The sequence below is a fragment of the Petaurus breviceps genome, unplaced genomic scaffold (genome assembly GCF_028583685.1).
Source record: "Petaurus breviceps papuanus isolate PSGF00001 unplaced genomic scaffold, PetGlider_PUasm1.0 90700, whole genome shotgun sequence".
Classification (NCBI taxonomy): domain Eukaryota; kingdom Metazoa; phylum Chordata; class Mammalia; order Diprotodontia; family Petauridae; genus Petaurus; species Petaurus breviceps.
Window position 1 is genome coordinate 4,721,008 of NW_027187315.1, and position 21,500 is coordinate 4,742,507.

At 38.5% G+C, this 21,500-nt stretch overlaps 1 protein-coding gene and 1 pseudogene across 4 annotated transcripts in view; both read left to right on the forward strand.

The window, feature by feature from the left end:
- USP9X (ubiquitin specific peptidase 9 X-linked) overlaps window positions 1-21,500 on the forward strand; it is a 269,058-nt gene that overhangs the window by 183,939 nt on the left and 63,619 nt on the right. The window lies entirely within an intron of this gene.
- On the forward strand, window positions 3-20,804 carry LOC138144417 (large ribosomal subunit protein eL20 pseudogene; annotated as a pseudogene).

The window sequence follows — 21,500 nt, forward strand, 5'->3', positions numbered from 1 at the left end:
AATAATTAAAACATACATGATATTGTTCCTCACTTATGGCAAGGCAAGAATTATTGAGTTGATAGTGAAAATTTTATCCATGGAAACTACCTTAAGTTGCTGAATTTTATCTTACAGGAACTGAAGTGTTTTTTTTACCCCAAACTTAAGCCAGACCCTAAATCAGTTTTAATCCTTGACAAAACGTGCCATTGTTGCTAAGTACTATATAATCCTTGAAGGTCTAGAATGTTGAATGTGTGAATTTTGCATTATTTCATTATTCATTGTCACTACTTAAAAGGATTACTTGTGCTGGCATTGCTATGGGAATAATTAATTAATACTCTTAAAATTTGACATGGCCATAAGTATATGCCTAGATATTAGGTAGTAACTACACGTACTTCTGTTTCTCTTACATGAAAATAGTAGGGATAAAAATAGTAGAGAAACCACCTTTTTATTTTTTAAGAATTCTTATATTTAATAAACTGAAATGTTTTTCCAACATAGATTTCTACTGCTGTTAAAAAGAAATCTCAGCATATGTGTAAAATATTGAAACTAAAGTGAAATTCTGTTCCGGTATGTCTAGTTGACATTGTTCATCTAAATATTTAGCATATTTTCTCACTTTTGGTTGTTTCCATTGTTAACACTGTTCTAACCACATTCCACATAATTGCTTTGTGTTTTATACAGAAACAAACTATATAATCAATCATTCAACAAGCATACTCTGTGCTAAGCACTGGAGATACGAAGAAAGGCAAAGGACAGCCTGTCTTTTAAGGTGCTCATTCTAATAGAGAAAACAACATGCAAGCAACTATGAACGAACAAGATATATAAAGAATAAATTGAGCGTAGTCTAAGGCAAGACGCTAATATTAAGGAGGACTGGGAATGGTTTCTTGCAGAAGGTGGAACTCTAGGTGACACTTGAAGTAGTATAGGTAAGCAGGATGATAAGATGAGGAAGGCAGAGTGTTTGGAGCATGGGGAACAGCCAGTGAAAATGCCCAGTCTGGAGATGGAATGTTAGAAAGATGACAGGCCTTATCAACTACTTGGATATATGGTGGGTAAAAGTGAAGAGCCAAAGAAAACACATAGGTTACAAACCAATGTGACTGGAAGGATGTTGGTATCCTTGTCAGTAATAAGGAAGTACAGAAGGGAAAGGGTTTGGAGGGAAAGAAAATAAGTTCAATTTGGACAGTGTTCAGTTTTAGATTTTTATATATAACATCCACTTTGAGATAATCTTATCAGGCAATTGGAAATTTAAGACTGGAGGTCAGGAGAAAGGCTCTGGCTGGACAAGTATATCTTCATAAAGATGATCACTGAAACTATTCAACCTAACAAGATCACCAAGTGAAAATAGAATAAAGGGAGAAGAAAAGAGGGCCTAGGACAATGGCCTAGGGACACTGAGTTAATGAGTATGGCCTGCATGAAGATCCAGCAAAATAGAAAGAAGGGGCAGTATACAGGAAGGAAAATGAGGCCAGAATAATGACATGGATACCAAGGGGAAAGAATGTGTCAACAATAGTGTCAGAGACTCCAAAGAGATCAAAAAGGATGAAAATTGAGAAAATACTGTTAGATTTGGCAACTAAGGGATTATTTGTATCTTTAGAGAGAACAGTTTTGGTTGAATAATGAGGTCAGAAGTCAAGCTTCAAAGAGTTTAAAAGAGAGAGGAGAGGAAATAGAGGTGGCAGTTGTAAGCCTTCAAAAGAAGGATTTTCAAAGAAGAAATTAGTTTAGATGGAAGTATAATGAGGTGAACATTGTGAGTTTAAGGGACTAAAATCTAGAGTTCAAGAGGAAGATTGAGGACTGATCGTCATGTTAAATCCATGTAAGCTGATGAGATCACCAAGGGAGGAGGATCAGTGAAGAACAGTGCCTTGGCTAGAGCTTTGAGCATCACAATTAAGATTTTTTGTTGTTACAGTTCAGTTGTGTCTGATTTTTCATAACCCCGTGCATCATGGCTCACCAATCCCTTCTGTCCTCCACTACCTTTCAAAGTCTGTCCAAGTTCATTTTCATTGTTTCCATGACACTGTCCATCACATCCTCTGCTATCCCCTTATCTTTTTGCCTTCAAGCTTTCCCAGATTTCCAAGCATTAGGATCTTTTCTAGTGAGTCCCTTCTTCTCATTACGTGGTCAAAGTATTTAAGCTTCAGCTTCAGTATTTGACCTTCCAGTGAATAGCCTGAAACAATTTCTTTATGTGTTGACTGATTTGACATCCTTGCTGTTCAAGGAGCAATAACAGTCTCAAAAGTCTCCTCTAGCACCACAAAAGCATCAGTTCTGTGACACTCGGCTTTCCTTATAGTACAGCTCTCATAGCCATGCTTGGCTAACTAGAAAAACCATAGCTTTGACTATACAGACCTTTGTCAGCAAGGTGATGTCTGTTTTTAGTATGCTGTCCAGATGTGCCATACCTTTACCTTCTAAGGAACAAAGGCTTTTAACTTCATGGCTGTAGTCACCATCTGCAGGGATCTTTTGAGCCTAAGAATATTTAATCTGGCACTGCTTCCATTTCTTCTCCCTCTATTTGCCAGGAAGTGATGGGACCATTTGCCAAGATTTTAGGATATTTTTGATGTTAAACCTCAAGCCAGCTTATACATTCCACCTTAACCCTCATCAAGAGGTTTTTAAATTCCTCTTCACTTTCTGCCATTAGCGTGGTTTCATTAGCATGTCTATGGTTGTTGATATTTCTCCCAGCAACTTTAAATCCAAGTTTTGATTCATCCATCCTGGCATTTCACATGATGTACTCTGCATATGAGTTAAATAAATAAGGTGACAGTGGGCAGACTTGTTGTACTCCTTTTCTAATTTTAAACAAATCAATTGTTCCGTGTTTGGTTCTGTTACTTCCTGGTCCTCAAACAGGTTACTAAGAAGGCAAGTGAGATGATTTGTTGCTCCCATCTCTTTAAGGGCTTACCACATTTGGTTGTGATCCACATAGTCAAAGGCTTTAGTGTAGTCAGTGAAGCAGAAGTAGATATTTTTCAAGAACTCCCTTGCTTCCTCCATAATCCAGCAAATTTGAACTCTAGTTCTTCTGCCTCTTTGAAAAACAAGCCTACGAATATTGTTGAAGCCTAACTTTATAGAATCTTAAGCTTAACCTTACTAGTGTGTGAAACAAGCACAATTGTTAAGTAATTTGAACATTCCTTGGGATTACTCTTCTTTATGATTGGGACATAAACTGATCTTTGCACTTTAACAACATCATCTTTTAGGGTTTTAAATAGCTGAAATTCCATTACCTACACTAGACTTTTTATTAACAGTGCTTCCTAAGACCCACTTGACTCCATTTGTCTCTAGATCAGTAACCACATCATCCTGGTTATCAGTGGTATTAAAATCTTTGTTTTGTATTGGTTTTCTGGGTTTTCTTGCCACCTCTTTTTAATCTCTTCTGCTTCTGTCAAATCCCCACATTTTTATACGAAACTTTTCCTTGATATCTCTTTAATTTTCTTGAAGAGATCTCTTGTCTTTCCTACTCTATTGTTTTCTTCTAATTATTTGCATTGCTCATTTAAGAAAAATTTCTTTTCTCTGCTTGCTATTCTTTGAAATTGTGCATTCAACTGGGTATATCTTTCCCTTTCATTTTCCTTTCCTCAGCCATTTGTAAAGGCCTCATCAGACAGCCATTTTGCTTTCTTACTCTTTTTCTTTGAAATGTTTTTTGCTGCTGCCTCCTGTATAATATTGTGAACCATGATCCATAGCTGTTCAGGGACTCTATCTACCAGATCCAATACCTTAAATCTATTTATCACCTCCATTTCATGTTATAAGAGATGCTATTTAGGTCATACCTATATGGTCTGATAAGTATCCCATATTTCCAATCAAGTCTGAATCTTGCAATAAGAAGTTCATAATCCGATCCATAGTCAACTCCAGGTCTTGCTTTAGTTGATTATATAGAGTTCCCCACCTTTGACTATAAAGTATATAATCAATTTGATTTCTGTATTGACCATCTGTGATGTCTATGTGTGGAGTCACCTTTTGGGTTGTTGAAAAAGTGTTATGACTAGCAATATATCTTGACAAAACTAAAAGTAGCTCCACTACAAATGAAATGGCTGGGCCAACGCTGAAAGGAAGCCCAGCTGCAGATGTCTCTGGGATAAAGGAAAATCCATTGCTGTAAAGATCAGTATTGCATAGGACCCTATTATATAAGATCTATGAACCAAGACAAGCTAGATAGAGTCAAGCAAGAGATGGAAGGATTAAACATTGACATCTTGCGTGTCAGTGAGCTTAAATGGACAGGAATGGGTGAATTTAATTCAGATGATCACTACATACACTACTGTGGGCAAGACCCATTAGAAGTAATACAGTAGGGGGCGGCTAGGTGGCACAGTGAGTAAAGCACCAGCCCTGGAGTCAGGAGGACCTGAGTTCGGTTCTGGCTTCAGACACTTAACACCCACACAAAAACCTAGCAAGTTACCTTGGGCAAGTTACTTAACCCCAGTTGCCCTCCAAAAAAAAAAAAAGTAATGGAGTACCCCTTGTAGTGGACATCCGAGAAACAGGACAGCAAAGCCAATTATAATTTGATAGGAGTGTTTATTAACCAGCTGGTGACTACCTCTCAGAGGGAAAGACAGTAGTGAGCTTTCTGTTAGACATAATTTTATAGACAATGTGATTGCTAGCAACAGAATGTGTTTCTAAGGGGTGCAATGTCTTTAGCATTGTTTCTATTGAAGCAAAGCATTCTCAGTATTATTCTTATTGAAGCAAAGCATTCTCAGTATTATTCTTATTGAAACAAAGCCTTAGTATTATTTCTACTGAAGCGAAGCCATAGTCCCTTAGCAAAGCCTTGGATACAAACATAAACAGACCTGAATCCATGGGAATCTGTGGCATGTTTTTAGCAACACAGGTGAAACATTTCTTTACTATTGGAGCCTATTAGATGGTTTCCAAGGAACCTAGTAGGGGTCCCCTCTAGCAGGGGGCTCTAATGTATAATTTCTGGTGGGCACTTCACTTCCCCCTTTTTACTGGTTCATAGTTGTACCTTGAACTCAACTGAGTCCAGGGCAGTATAGGGAACATAGGCAGTGCAGAGGGCAAACAGCTTAACAGCTTGAATCCTTTGTCTAACATAGGCAGCTAGGCAGTTGATAAGGCATGGGGCCAATAGCAACCCCAATAACAACAAAGCAAATAGTCCTATAAGGGAAGTTACAAGTGATATCAGCCAGGGGGACCAATTAAAAAGGGACTGGTACCAAGACATAGATTGTTGATGATGAGCCTCTCTGTCAGCCAGATGTTGATGTACAGTAGCCAGAGATTCCCAAAGCACCCTGGAGTGCTTGACATAAAAACAGCAGGTTTCTCCAAGGGCCATACAAACGCCACCTTGCTTGAGAAACAGGAGGTCTAAACCTTGGCGGTTTTGGAGAACTATTTCAGCCAAGGAATCTAGAGTGGTCTCCAAGTAGGAGATTTGGCTCTCCAAGTCTCCGATGTCTGTGTCGACTTGGGAGGTGAGGGCTTCAAAATGACTATTTCCTTGTACTAGGGCCATGGTACCCACTGCTGCTGAACCTGCTATGCCTAGACCAACTAAGATAGGGACTAAAATGGGGACAGTTCTTTTATAGCGGGTTTTAGCCCAAAATGTTCATGAGCCCCTTCTCCTGAATAAATGTATATCTGTGGAAGTACGTGAACTAAAATGCAGAATTTGGGGGAGTTACCAGCCAAGAGGCATTCCTGTACACAAGCAGTTAAGCCAAAGGTACAGGCAAACCAAGCATTTTTAGGGACTAAGAAAACATTTGGTGAAAATTCCTGTTTGGAAAAGACCTCGACCACCGAGGCACAGAGGTTCTTATAAGGTGACTGCTGGAGGGCGTAGCCCCTAGATTTAATACACCAGGCTTGTCCCTGCACATCCCCTAACATAAGCTTGGGGAAGCCAAGGTTACAGCGGGGCAGGGAGATTGGGGCCAGTGAGTGTGGGCTTCCAGTACTGAATTTCATGATCAGTCAAACCCTTTGAAGAATTTAAACCTAGCCCAACAAAATAAGGAGGGTCAGGGTTCAAGCAAAACCAGCAGTCAGAAGTTAGGCTGGGATCTGAGGAATTTAGGAAAGAGAAAACAGTATCAAGAACATGAAAAGTATAAGAGTGGGCATGTAGCCTGGGGTTTGCCAAAGTAATCCCTGAACCTGCAGGGGTTATGGTAGAGTGTGGGTTAAGGGGCCCATGCGGAATATGATCAACTTCCAGGGGTGGGTTAAGAACCAGGTTGAGACCAATGGGAATGAGATCCGTTGGTACCGGAGTGTGTTGAATAGTAAACAAGGCTCCAGGGTCCCTTCCTACAACATAAAATCAATTCCCCAGGTCCTCCCCGTTTTCCAAGTTTGTTTATTAGTCCAATTTAAAATCCTGATGACAACCGGGTTACATGACTTAAGGGTATTACAATGAAATGAAATGTGGTGGTCACAGTTGCCACCGGAGACCCAGTCAGCAATGGTGACACAATCCCAGTTGAAAGAGTGATATTTCCCAGTCCCCCCACAATGGGGAGACTCATCCTCAGGGCAGACATACGACTGGGTTGACCAAAGGCTGCTTTTCTGCTCCACAAGCAGCACCATCGGTCCCCACAGAATACATGCCTGTATAGGGAAGCAACATGAATCTGGGGCACAGTGATCAAAGAAAAGGGTGGGCTGGCCATGAGTCACATTTTTAAAATTAGAGTCCTATCAATTGTCCTAGTAAGAGTCCAAGAATATAAAGTGGGAGTGTAGGGGTTAGGATCAACTAAAGGCAAGAGCGCTAGAAGCAGGAACATCACAACAGTCTCTTGCTTTTCAGTTGTAAGTCACCAGTGGGTTCTGCCACTCACAGTTCTGGAGAGCTCTGGGAGGAGTCGTCACTTTGACATGGGAGCGGTGAATCCAGGCTTTCCTTCCTGTCACTTTAACAGCAGATGGGGTAGTCAGTATAACCTGGTATGGGCCAGTCCAACGGGGCTCAAGTGAGGAGTCTAGGGGTAGTTTGTGGGTGGGCACTCAATCTCCGATATTCACTGAGTGTGCAGGATCTTAGGGTGGCGAATGAGGAGTGGCCTGATACACTGCCCGAACCAAGTTTTGGACATCTCTAGGAGCCTGGAGGGACTTGAGAAGTAAATCATTAATAGTCACACATAATAGCATTCAACACCTGAAATACAATAGGAGGTGGGGTGCTGAACAGAATTTCAAAAAGAAAAATGAATTTTACACATGTATTCAGTTACAAATATTAACACTTGCTTAGATGATAGAATAACTACAAATTCAGTTTAAAACAGCAAGTTGTTTTCTGCTTTACAATTTGTTACATCAATTTAGCAAGAAACATCTTGCAAATGGAGGTTTTAGTGGGTCTCTTAAAATCACACTAGAGATTTTAAAAATTCCTTCTAAAGGTATTTTCCTTCTTCAAAAGTTTCAGTGATCACTAAACCTTTGTGAAGGAAGTTAATTGAAAACTTTTAAATGATCTTAAGCAGTTTGCATAAACTTTCTATACATATTCTAATTCTAGATGAAAAATAATATTAGATTTTCCAATAAGCTAACATAAAAAAAAAGCTTGCATCTTGTACTGATTACTTGTTCTGAGCATAGAAACTTGTTACAGAAGGAAAAAGGCAGGGACATGTGACATTCCAAATATGCCAGGAGAAAACATCCTTGGCTCTGTGTAAAATCAGGTATAGTTACAGATATTCCATCTCATGCAGCATCTGTTCCACCTCATAGCTAGACTCGGGAATGGATGGAAAACATTCCTTTTCAGAGGAACCTCATGGGTAAACTGAGCCAGGAGGGATCCCATCCCAGACAGAGGCTAAGATTGCCCCTTTGGCCATTACCAAATGTAGACTTCTACCTGTGTACAGCACAGGATCACATTCCTCTGAGTAGCTAGTGGCATTTCCTCTCAGACACTGATTTAATGCAGACAACTATACCCAAATTCAGACTCAAAATTTAGTTATGGTCCCAAGTGCTTTTTACCTTAAACAACAAGCCTCACCAATCACAGCTTTAGAGCCAATTATAATTATTTCTATTCTCATAGGGCTGTTATAAACAATAAAAATATATCAGATCTTATAAAGTAAGGAATTCCTTTTACCATCCTTCTAGAATATAAAAGCCAATTTATAAAAATTTTTGATCTTTGCAACTTCTTAGCAAGTTAGGTTCATTTAAAACTTCCTTTCTCAGGCTGAATGACCTTGCCTGGAAATAATTTCTAGAGGATTTACCAGTTTTACAACATAAGCAAATATTTATATGAATTGTAAGCAGGAGAGACTGCTCTGAATGGGCAGAACTAGTCAAACAAATTTTCATACAATAATCAATAAACAATTTTAGGTTTTAACATTAAAACATTAGCCCAAAATAGCTTAGTTAACAGTTTTACAAATTTTTCTAAATAGCAGATATACATATTTAAAATAACATATTTAAACTTACACAATTTTCTCTTCACTCGGGTTTTACAATATACAGTGTAGAAATACAACAATAATATAAACTACAAGATGACATTATATTAATTGCCTTTTCAAATTACATATAAGAATGATTGATCTTACCAAGTAAAGAGGCTAGTTGACTTCTGACCTCATTTTCTCCTCTCTTTTTCTTATCTCCCCACTTTATAGATGAATTAAGACTCAGGATTAAATGATTTATTCTAGGTCACACAACCAGTCAGTGCAGGGTTCAGAACACACTGTTTCTCACTGACAAGTTGTTGTTTTTTTTTTCTCACTTTTCTGAGCTTTTTCTCTGGTTTTTTTCTTTTTGTTTTATATTCTGGGGTGTTTTTCTCCCTGCTCCATTGTTTTCCAGGAGTCCTTGGCACTGGAACAAGCAAAGTGATTATTTGCAGCAAGGGAGAGATCTCTTAGATGGCACTGAAGTTGGGGCTTCATGGTACAGAGTGAACTCTATATTTCAGGGGGAAACCCTCCATTTTTCCAAAACCTCTATGAATGCTTATCTGTTGCAGACCTTGGTTATGGGGTGTTCGATTTGCCTGGAGCATTGAGGAGAGGGTTGAGGGAACTTGAAGTAGAAACTTCAGGCTCTGCTTACTTAAAGAGGTGGACTTCAGGGTACCTGGGGATCTAACACTTGCTGATGGGAGTTAGATCAAGTACCTTTTTTTTTTTTTTTTAAGCAATCGGGGTTAAGTAACTTGCTCAAGGTTACACGGCCAGTTATTTCTAGATCAAGTACCCTTTTACTAAACTAGGCTGTGAAAAGAATATAATTTTAGGCTGAATAGCTCAGATGTAACACACTTCAGTAGCTCAGATGTATCCCAGGCTTAATATATGGGATAATGATTAACTTGTATTTGTAACTTTGTTTCACAAGCTTCTTTTCCCTTGTCTAACTGTTCCCATGTCATTCAGAAAAAAATATTCTATTCCAGGTATTTAACCTTTTAGGTAGGCAAATGACAAGCCCATGTAGCTCCGATGTAGCTACTGTACCTTCCCCCCTTTTTCTTTTTGGAGGAAGTTAACTCAAATTAACTTCACTTCAGCCCTAGCTCAGTTATAGCCAGAACAACAGGGAGAAAAAAAATCTTAATGGTTCAAACCTCTTACTGTCTTCTCAGCTCCATCAGAGCTGGATGACAGGGGAGGGTTCCGTAGCCCTAGCTAAGAAGTACTGGGACCACAGGGAACAGATTCTTAGTGGATTTCTTTTTGACCTTTTGCCCAAATGAACTTTTCTTAGGTGTTCATTCCTTTAAAATTTCAGATCTCCTTCAAGATGTTAAGAGAAACTGCTTCTCATACAACACATATAATACAACTGTTTACCAGTAACGATCATGGTCTTAATTTTGAACTTTGAAATAAAAACAATTGAATAACCCAGCTGGTGACCTTAAACTTCAGTTTTTGTAGTGCCAAATAGTAATCAAAATGAATTCAATTACCTGGATCTGTATTCCCAATGATGTTGCACAGTTCTCTTTCTGTGACCCAGGAAAGGGTTAAGTGTTAGTCTTATTTCAAAGTGCAGCTTGAAAACCTACTTCTCTTTGATCATTGAGATGGCCCCTTTTCCCTTAGACAGATTTTTGGGGAGAAATTTCCTATTCTCTTTCTGTCCATTTGTCTTTCTACTTCGAGAACTTTGGCTGGAGTTTAAGGAGTAGAAGGAGAAGTGGTTTTCTGCCAGCAGCCTTTCTTTAGGAGATTATCGATCTTTCTAGCTGAGGTACAGCATTCTTTTGGCTGCTTGGGTGCATTTGGCTTACAGGGTGGCAGACTTAAAAATTTCTTTACACACACAATATACAAAAAAAACCGCAGCAGGGCAAAAGAAAGGTTTCCTCTTTTCTACCTGCCAGTATCTCAGAGACAGGAAATACACAAAACAACACAACACACAGATAGTGACATCTAGCAACAATCCACAAACCAATAGACAATTAAAGATTCAGTAACACATAACAGCAAACACAAAATTCAGAAGAGAGGAAAAAAAAAACCCAGCACTCCGTCATCATCCTGACGTTGGAGGCCAGTAGGGGCTGTACCGCCGCATCCAGCTTAGCCTCCTACTTTTACCTGGGGCCAAGGGACAGTATCTCAGTGATCACCCCCTAGGTACCTTTGCACTTTATGAGTACTCACCTAACAGAATACTCTTCGATCGAATTGAAAGAACTTGGATAGGTCTCAGCTTCTGGTCCACTCAGGGAAGCAATGCGAGCCCGGGCCAAGGAATTTCACTTGGTGGCCTCCCCTAGGTCAGACTGCTCACCTGGCCCTCCAGGGAGCCTGGTCTAGCTGTCAGTACAGAGCCAAAGGCTATCTCGGTGGGACCTCCAATATGTAGTGGACATCTGAGAAACAGGACAGCAAAGCCAATTATAATTTGATAGGAGTGTTTATTAACCAGCTGGTGACTGCCTCTCAGAGGGAAAGACAGTAGCGAGCTTTCTGTTAGACATAATTTTATAGACAATGTGATTGCTAGCAACAGAATGTGTTTCTAAGGGGTGCAGTGTCTTTAGCATTGTTTCTATTGAAGCAAAGCATGCTCAGTATTATTCTTATTGAAGCAAAGCATTCTCAGTATTATACTTACTGAAACAAAGCCTTAGTATTATTTCTACTAAAGTGAAGCAAAGCCATAGCCCCTTAGCAAAGCCTTGTATACAAACATAAACAGACCTGAATCCATGGGAATCTGTGGCATGTTTTTAGCAACACAGGTGAAACATTTCTTTACTATTGGAGCCTATTAGATGGTTTCCAAGGAACCTAGTAGGGGTCCCCTCTAGCAGGTTTAAGGGGGCTCTAGTGTATAATTTCTGGTGGGCACTTCACCTTCATGGTCAGTAAAAGAGTGAGAAAAGCAGTACTTGGGTAGAATCCTAAAAATGACAGGATGATACCTATTTGAATCCAAGGCAAACTGTTTAAGGTCACAGTAATGCAAGTATATGTGCTGACCACTGATACCAAAGAAGCCAAAGGCTGATCAGTTCAGTGAAGAACTGCAACAGATAGAAATAATACAAAAAAATGATGTCACATTCATCATAGGGAGTTGGAATGCTAAAGTAGACAATCAAAAGATAATCGGAATATCAGGCATGTTTGGCCTTTGAATACCAAATGAAGCAGGGCAGAGACTAATAGAGTTTCGTCAAGATAACTTGCTGGTCAATACTTTTTTTTTTCTTTTTGGAGGGCAATTGGGGTTAAGGGATTTGCCCAAGGTCACATGGCTAGTTAAGTGTGAGGTCAGATTTGAACTCAGGTCCTCCTGACTCCAGGGCCAGTGCTCTATTCACTGAACCACCTAGCCACCCCCATATAGATACTTTTTCAACAACTCAAGGCAGCTCAACACATGTACATCATCACATTATCAGATAACACAGAAATTAGATTCATTATTTACTTTGCAGTTAAGACCAGATACCTACATATACAAAGTATCAGTGTAGGTGACTTAAAAGGAACAGTCATGCGTGGAATATATGAAAAAGAGCTGCTGCCTAAAAAGAAAGGGACTGGTCATCAGTGTCAAAAGCTATACATTAATCAAGGAAAGTTAAAACAGATAAAAGACCTTTAAACTTAGACTAAGGTAACCTTGGATCAGAAAATTTTACTACATTTTACTGAGCAGAGTACTAATAACATGTTTAGACCTATACTTAAAGGAATCTGTTTTGAAAGACATGAACAGTGGGGCAGCTAGGTGACCTGGTGAATAGACCATAGGCCCTGAAGTTGGGAGAATGCAAAGTTCAAATCTGGCCCAAGGCACTTAACTAGATATATGACCTTGGGCATATCACTTAATCCCATTTGCCTTGCCTTCCCCCCTCCAAAAATAAAAAGCCATGAACCATGGAGGAACTTAGGAAAGGCCTCCTTGAAGGAGATGACATTTGGAGTAAGGTTTAAAGGAAGCTAGAAGTAGAAGCAGAGTGGAGGAAAAGCATTACAGGCATTCCAGCCTGTGTGTAGGTGAAGGTGGGGGAGAGAGAGAAAGGAGGGATTGTGTGAGAAGAATGGCGAGATGGCCAGTTTTTCAGGACCATAGAAAACAGAAAGGAACAGAATGGTGTGTGTATATAATAAAACTAGCAAAGTAGACTGGGGGATGGGGAAGAGAGGGAGGTCAGGCTATAAAGGGATTCCAATGTCAAACAAAAGCAAGTTAATTTAATTACAGAGATTACTGAGCAGGGCAGGGAAGCAACATGTTCAGAATTGTGCATTAGGAATATCCATTTGGAAGCTGTAGAGTGGATGGATTGGAGAAGAGTTGACATTTGTAGTAGGGACATGAAGAGATGATAAGGACCTAAATTAGGGCTGTGGCCATGTGAGTAAGGAGAATGGTTAAGAGGGGAGCCATGATGTGGAGGGTAAAGTAACAAGATTTAGCAAACAGGGTGGCTAGGTTGCGCAGTTAATAAAGCGCCAGCCCCAGAGTCAGGAGGACCTGAGTTCGGTTCTGGCCTCAGACACTTAACACCCATACACACACGCACACACACACAAAACTAGCCGTGTAACCTTGGGCAAATTACTTAACCCCAATTGCCCTCCAAAAAAGGGGGGGAAGCATTCTTCCTGTTTAGGGGCGGCCAGGTGGCGCAGTGAGTAAGAGCGCTGGCCCCAGCATTGGGAGACCCGAGATTAGTTCCGGCCTCAGATACTCGGTATCCACACAAAAAATAACTGGCCTTGTAACCTTGAGCAAGTTACTTAACCCTGATTGCTTTAAAAAAGACTTAGCTAATGGTTACATATTTGGGGGAGGGCAGAGAGTGAAGAGTTGAGGATAATTCTATGTGGACCTGAAAGACCAGAAGGATGGGAGCAACCTTGACCAAATGAAGGAAATTCACAATAAGGGTGTGTTTAGGGAGGAAATGATGAGTTCCATTGAGTTACTTATGGGACATGCAGTTTGAGATGCATCCAATGGGCAGTTGGTAAGGTGGGAACTGGAACTCAGGTGAGAGACCAGGGATTGATATGTAGATTTGGGGATTGATATATAGATCTTGAAATTGTCTTCTTAGAGATAGATTGGGCCCATAGGACCTGCTAATGTCAACAAGAGAAAGAGTGTAAAGAGAGTAGTCAAAGGTGTCAGATGCTGCAGAAAAGTCTGGAAGGAAGAGGTTTGAAAAAAGGTTATCGGATGTGGTCAATGAGTCCTTATTAGTAACTTTGGGGGGGGAAAACAGCTTAATTTGAATGATCAATTCAATTCTAATTGGAGACCAGATTGCAAAAGAGTGAAAGGAAAGGCAGTAGAGGAGCAGAGTTGGTTTGCTGTGGTCTTTTGTGATCAAAGAGGACAAAATGACATCACTTTGTTGCAGTCAAGGTACGGTATGTCCAGTGGACATTCTGTACTAATCAAACTAATATTGAACTCAAGCTTTTGTGGATTGGTAAGGTGTGAGGCAGCAGCACCATGAAGGCCTCGGGCACCCTGAGAGAATATAAGGTGGTTGGGCACTGCCTGACCACTCCCAAGAGCCCAGTGCTGCCTCTTTATCCCATGCGGATCTTTTTTCCTAATCATGTGGTAGCCAAGTCCCAGTTCTGGTACTTCGTTTCCCAGCTGAAAAAGATGAAGAAGTCTTCTGGAGAAATTGTATACTGCAGATAGGTCTTTGAAAAGTCCCCTCTTAGAGTGAAGTACTTTGGTATCTGGCTGCATTATGATTCCAGGAGTGGGACCCACAACATGTACAGGGACCTGACCACTGCTGGTGCCGTCACTCAGTGCTACCAAGATATGGGAGCCCGTCACCGTGCCCGGGCCCACTCCACCCAGATCATGAAAGTGGAAGAAATTCCTGCCAGCAAATACCGTCGGCCCGCAGTCAAGCAGTTTCACAACTCCAAAATCAAGTTTCCTCTGCCTCACAGAGTTCTGCGTCACCAGCACAAGCCATGCTTTACTACCAAGAGGCCCAACACCTTCTTCTAAGATTAGAGACAATGAGGCACCTATTTGGTTTAAATAAATTTCTCAATTGGAACCCCTCCCCCCAAAAAAAAATATTGAACTCAAGAAGGCTCTACCACATGTAGGGCACAAGTAGTCTATAAATAGTTGAAGTGGAGATACTCTAAATTTGCATATATCGAATTTCTTTTGAGCTGCAATTCTGTGCAGAATAAATGACAGCAGGGAAGGAACTAGTAGAGTAGAGAGACCCAACTAGTAGAAGAAATGGGAGGGGGTGAGATCCAAGGTGCATAGAGAGGAGATGATTTTGGTGAAAAGAGTCAAGTCCTTCAGCAGAGACTGGAGTAGAGAAGAGAAGGAAAGATGATGAAGTTTATGGCAAATGGCCCTATTTTTTCAGTAGAGATCCTTACCTGAGACAATGGGAGTGGATGGTGGTGACGGAAGAGGCTTGGGGAAAGAAGAAAAAGCCTAGAGCAGTCTTGGAGGGGAGTGCTATAGAGAATGAGTTTGGAAGTATTAAAAACAGTCCTTTGCAGCCATGAAGGACTAGTTATGATGAGATAGCATAAATTTTTAGTGGACTTAGTCAAGAAGGATGAAAAAAGAAAGTGTTCTTGCATCTAGCAAGAAGTAAACAAAGGAATGAATAAATTGCTGATGTGCAAAGAAGTTTCTATTAAATGATAGAATGGAAGTAGAGAATTGGAAAAATAACAGAAAGGTGAGAGTGCAGTGTCAATATGTGTCAACAGCATTTTCTAGGATTTTTGCATTTGGAGAAGAAAAGCAGCACCTTTGCACAAAAAACTATCAGTTATGGAGAAATAAAAGGATTGCCTTGATGCAGTGATGAATTTTTATTTTATGAATTCGTAATGTACCTACTTAAATTTAGTTTCCTGACTTCCTGTAGAGCCATTCTAGGAGGGAAAGGATTGCAAGAGTAATATAGGACTGTAGTTTCTCATGATATGTTACAATAGAACAGAGGAGCATGGGATTTGAGTATAGAATATTATACTGTATTAAGCTAGTTAACTATAGAGTTGATAATGGAAAGGAGGAAACTAATAGGAATAATGTGCTAAGAAAATACTGGGGCATGAAGAGATTAGAAGTTAAAATAAAAAAAGAATAAGGTAAGGAAGGTATGGTGAAATGATAAGTTTTATGGTCATATAAATGAATGTCAGTTTGGGGATAAATAAATGGAATGCTTGTGGGTAATGATGTGTGATCCAGTCTTATGGCTGGCTGTGATAGAATCAAGGATTAAGTCATGGGATTTAAAGAGACTGAGAAACTGAAGAGTTAGGTTGTTTGAGGGAGCATCCATCCACATTAATATTGATATCCCCTAGTATATAGGCAAGATTTAAAGAGGAATGAAAGACAGTGAACCCAAAGCTGATCTCTTTGAGAAAAGAGAAAGAATGACCTGGAGAATGATATACAGTAGCCACTCTGATTTGAATAAAGTAGAAAATTGTAATTATTGAGCTTCTAGGGAAAAGTTGTTGAGTGTGATAGAGCAAACAGTAGAGTCTGGAAGTGAGAGATCAGAATAAGTAGTATCCCACTTCTCCAGGACCAGAATATCCTTTGGGGACAGTGGAGGAAGAAGATGAGGAACTGTGACTAAAGATTTGGACTGTGCTGCAGAGGGGTAGTCACAACTTAAGCATTGCCTGGGGCAAGTCAAGTCCCAGTGAGAGGAAGTTCATAGAAAGAATGTGAGAGAAAATGTAGGAAATCTTATTCATTAATAAATGTCATTTCAGAGAACAATAGAAATGGTGGGATTAAAGTTGGAGTGAGGTGCAATTAGTGCAAGATTGGGGAGTGGGGGTGCTTTGGGAATGGTTGCCTCTTAGGGAGCTTGAAATTCAATATACAGAGCAGTGTATAATTTTTTTTAACCATAGAAGTATTGTGGTTGGCTAATTAATTGTAATGCTCACATTCTCTGAGGAGTGGTGTTTTGAGGCAAAGACCACAAGGTGCCTGGCCTGTTTCTCCAACAGTATGTCAATCAATACATTTTTATTTAGTATCTACTATATATCAGGCACTGTGTTAAAATGCTGTGGATACAAAAACAGAAATCAAGCAGTCCCTGCCCTCAACAAGCTAATATTCCACTATTCACACAGCTACTAAATTGAACTTCCAAAAAGCACAAGGCAGACATGTCACTCAGTAAATACCAGTAACCCCTCTAGTGTCTTTATCTAAACCAGTGTCACAGGTTGAAATGTTAACTGATGGATATACCTATACCTTTCATTGTAGATCTTCTAGTAACTCTTATTCCTTGGGACTCAGAAACTCTTATTTCTGGTGCTCCATCTGATGGTGCCTTAGGATTGTGTCCTAGGGAGCTATACTTTAGTAAATTCAATAGTACTAGATGGTTAGGGGAGCTAGTGGCAAAAAATTAACCACACACAGAAAATATGTGGCAAAAAGCACTGTCCTCCTAATCTGACTTCCAGATTCTTTAATAACTTTTGGTACTCTGAAGTGAGGATTCCTAATGAGCTAACTGCTTCTGCTCTCCAGTGGATTTGAATCTTTGTCGTAGGCCTTTTGCTTCAAGCTTTCTTCTCTTTCTTAAATTCCAGCCGTCACAGATGGTGACTCTTGTTTCTTCCTTGGAGACTGAAACTGCATTCATGGCTGCAGTTCTTTAACCTTATCTCCAAACAAATGCTACAGGATTCTTGCTTTGAGGGTCATCCATGAGGACTTTTAATCCATACCTTTGGCAGTGGTTTGATATAATGCTATTTCTCCCAAATGTTTTTTCCTCATGAAAAGATAATATTCTTTTTTTCAAATGAGGTACCTATTTAAAATGACTGCATTTCTCTCAAATGAAAATTTAAAAACATTTCTTAAGTGACATCTTGTAAATGAGACTGGTATCTCAGTATTTATGGGTTTTACAATTTTTGTCAAATATTTGTGTCACTACATGGTTTGATTTATTACTTCTGAGAAATGACTGAGACAAAGTATTCTTTAAAGCCTATCTCAGGATCTAAAAAGCTAAATAGATGCCAGTAAATGAAATAACTAAACTGAATATTAAATAATAATTTGTTATTGTTACTCCTCTTTAGTGATATTAATGCAAGTTTTATGATGGTGAATCCATCTGAAACCAACCTTAGAAAGAAAACCATTTGGTTAATTTCTACAAGGTGAATAAAATTTCACTTGTTAGATTGCAGAATAGCTCCAGCAACCACTTTTACTTCTATCTAGTTCACAGGATTTTGTGAAGAAAGCCTTTCATATATCTTTAAAATACTTTTAAACTAAAAAAATTTCCAGGTTACTTCAATACCAAAACTAAAAATATATATATTTTTTACATTAGAGTGCCTCTAAGGTCCTTTTTAATTCTAAATTTATGATCTATGAAAAAAAGGAAGACTTAAATCACTGTGAATAATAACTGTAAAGATGACAATATGATCTACCTTAATCTCCAGATTTAGTCTATACCAAAGTACCAAGAGGTGTACTAGCAAAGTAGACAGAATAGTAATATTTATTTGACATTAGCAAAAGATTGTGATCATAAAGAGAAAAAATAGAAATGAAGGAGGGAATAGTATTACAAAATCTTAAAAATATCAGTTATCACAAAACTATTCATTACTCATTACAAAAGAGAAAAATAGATCAGTGGAACAGACCAGACAAGAAAGATCCAAGAGGGAACAAACAGTCAAAATAATAAACCAAAGAACTAAAGATAATGGGAAAACGACTTCTAACAAGCTATTATTGAGAATTACTCTTTGCCAGAAGATGACTTAAGACCATATACCACAGTGAGCTACAAATTGATATGCAGCCTAAATGTAAAAAATAGCATTTTTTAAAAGGGGAAATTATGTAGGAGGAGATAATTTGTCGAGCCTAGCTATTGAAAAAGTTAGATACAACCAAATACATTATTTTTTTTTAAAGCCTTATCTGGGAACATGAAAATAATTCATCTTCTTTCCCTTAAGAATCTTTACTCTTTCTGCAGTGGGGTTGTCTATTATTGGAATTTTATTAAGTCCCTTCTATAGACAAGGCACTGAAAATTTACATGTAATAAAATGACAGTTCCTCCTTTTGAGCTTACAGTCTATTGGGTAATAAATACAACTTGTATAGAAATACATGTGATAGTAAGCAGACAAAGAAAAACTGCACACAGAATAGCCTAGTAATGTTTGAGGAGGAATTACATAATCATTTTCTGTCAGGGAGTTCTGCATTTCCTGTATTGTCTGAATTAACATGAATCAGGAAAGGATACAGGAGGAAGGTTGTAAGCATCTCAGGTCAGCCTGAAAGAAAGTGAAATATTTCACTGGCAGAGATTAACAAGTGAGCTGCTGCAACTATTGCCATTTAGTATAAAGTGTGAATTCCAGCTCTTCCACTCAGTTGCTAGAAGACTCCTTAATTTTCTATAAACTCATCACTTGACTTTTTGAAATTGATCCTTTTTAAGTACTACTAAACTGTATTTTTACAGAAGAAATTATACTTTCTTCTACCTAATTTGTCTTTTTGCATGAAATAATTATTTGCCCAAAATATTGCCTATTAAAATTGAGAACATCTTATGATTCTTATGCAAGACATTACAAGCTGTTCTGTAATTTTTTTTTTATTTAAAAATATCTCAAGCCATACATAATATATAGAAAAAACTATTCCCTTAAATTACAATGTATGATTGCATTTGATGAAAAAGAATGTTCTTTTCTCTCACTTTATAAAAACTGAAACCTAAAACAAAACATTTTCGTTTGTAAGATACCACATTTTTAAAAGCACCTAATTGTAAAGTATGATATTGAGGTCCAACTCATTATTGTTAGATATCATAAATATAAAGAAGAAAGAGCAAGGAAACCGAGTCTGTTCTTTCTGAGTCAAGGAGAGCTCAAACATGGAAAATTTTCATATGGTCAAGGGAAAGAATTCAAATTGGATGATTATGAGTTTGGAAAGTACCACAACTGCGCTTGACCACTAAGAAGAGTGAGTGCACTCTTAAGCCTTTACTTACTAAAATTTCTTTTACTTAAAGCATGGAAATTCTTACCTCATGGTAATATAATTGTTTATAATTCTTAAAAAGGAAAATTGGATCCATATGATAGAAGTAAATATTAATTCTCTTAAGTGATTTTATCTTAGTAATTTTCATTATATCAAACTCTGAATTACTTTGTTAGGCAACTTGGTGGCACAGTGGATACAGTTCTAGACTTGAAGTCTAGAAGTCAAAAAGACCTTAGTTTGAATTCTTCCTCGGTAGCTCTGTGACCCTCTCAAACCATCTGCCCTCTCTTGACATCAGTTTCAGTTTCCCCATCTATAAAACAGTAATAATCAAAGCCCCTATCCAGGATTGTTGTAAAGATTAAATGAGATATTTGTAAAGCGCTTTACAAAATGTAAGGTGCAATAAAAATACTATTGTTATTATTATTGGCAGGTAGCTTAGGAAGAGAGAAATTGGACATAAGTAGTGAACTAGGTTTGAAAACAACAAGATCTGGGTTAAAATCCTGCTCCTGGCACATGCTGACCATGTGATCCCAAACAAGTCACTTAACCCACAGAGCTCTAGATAAGACATGTCAAACTCTAGGGGCCAGGAAGTGGGAAATATTTGACAAGCTAAATAAAAGTACAGTGCCACTTAGGTAATGTTGATTTGTAATATTCTGAGTTCAGTTATGAAGCCCGTCTGTTGCTATTTAATGCCACTGTTCTAGGCAGTGCTTTTTAAACTATGGGTCTTGACCCCCAAGTGGAAAAAGTTTGAGAAGCCCTGCTGTAAATAACTCTCTGAAACTCATAATTTTGCAAAGAAGATGCCACCTTATATTGGGAGAAGATAAATCACAGTTGCAGTCCCTATCCCTAAAAAGTAGCAAGTTAAACAAGTTTAAACAGTTAAACAAGTTAAACAAGTTTAAACAGTTAAACAAGTCTGTTTAAAGGCTATTATACTTCTTAATGCTAAGAGGAAACCACAGAAGAAAGGTGACTGGATATTTTAACAGATAAATGAAATGAAGTATAAAATGTAATGATATAAGCACATTAGGAGGAGACACTCAAGTGTTTTAGCTTCAAGTCAGTCTGTATAAGGGTATGTTCATCATTACCTGCCTTCCTGGATTTTGTAAGTAAAGTGCTTTGTAAACTATCAGGCACTATACAAATGGTAGCAGCTATTTGCATAATTATTTTGTTCCTCTCACAGCTTATAAACTAGCCTTTACCTTGATTATATGAGTTACGTTGCTTTACTTCATTGGAACAGTTTCTTCATCTGTAAAACAAGGAATATTAGACTAACTCAGAGGTCTTCTGGTTCAAAGGTACAGTGATTCTTGTGGCAGTCCAGCATTCTTTTTTTTTCTTCCAGGAGACTTTAAATGTTATTATGCCCCCTTTAAATCATAAACTTAATAAGGTAGTTCTAACTCCTAGCATATAACCATAGTTAAAAAGAGGGGCTCCCAGAAGTTTTAGGCACTGACCCTTTTAGAAGTGGGAGTCCTTGAAGGAAAGTATTTCCGAACACATGGGAATGGCTTTCTGAAAGGAGTCCTGAAAGCAAGCAGCCATCTTTCCATTCAGGAGTATAGATTTGGGTATTTGCAAGAATATTTTATCCAGTATGTTCATATTATAAAGCCAAACTTAAATAATAATTTTCAGAGATTGAATTTCGTACTGCTTTTATTGTTAATCAAGTATTAATAATATTTAGCACCTAAAAATAAGAAAAGGAATTGGTGAGAGAGTTATGTTAGCATTTGTTACTTTTTATCTTCTGCTTTGTCAAAAGTTATTACTAATTG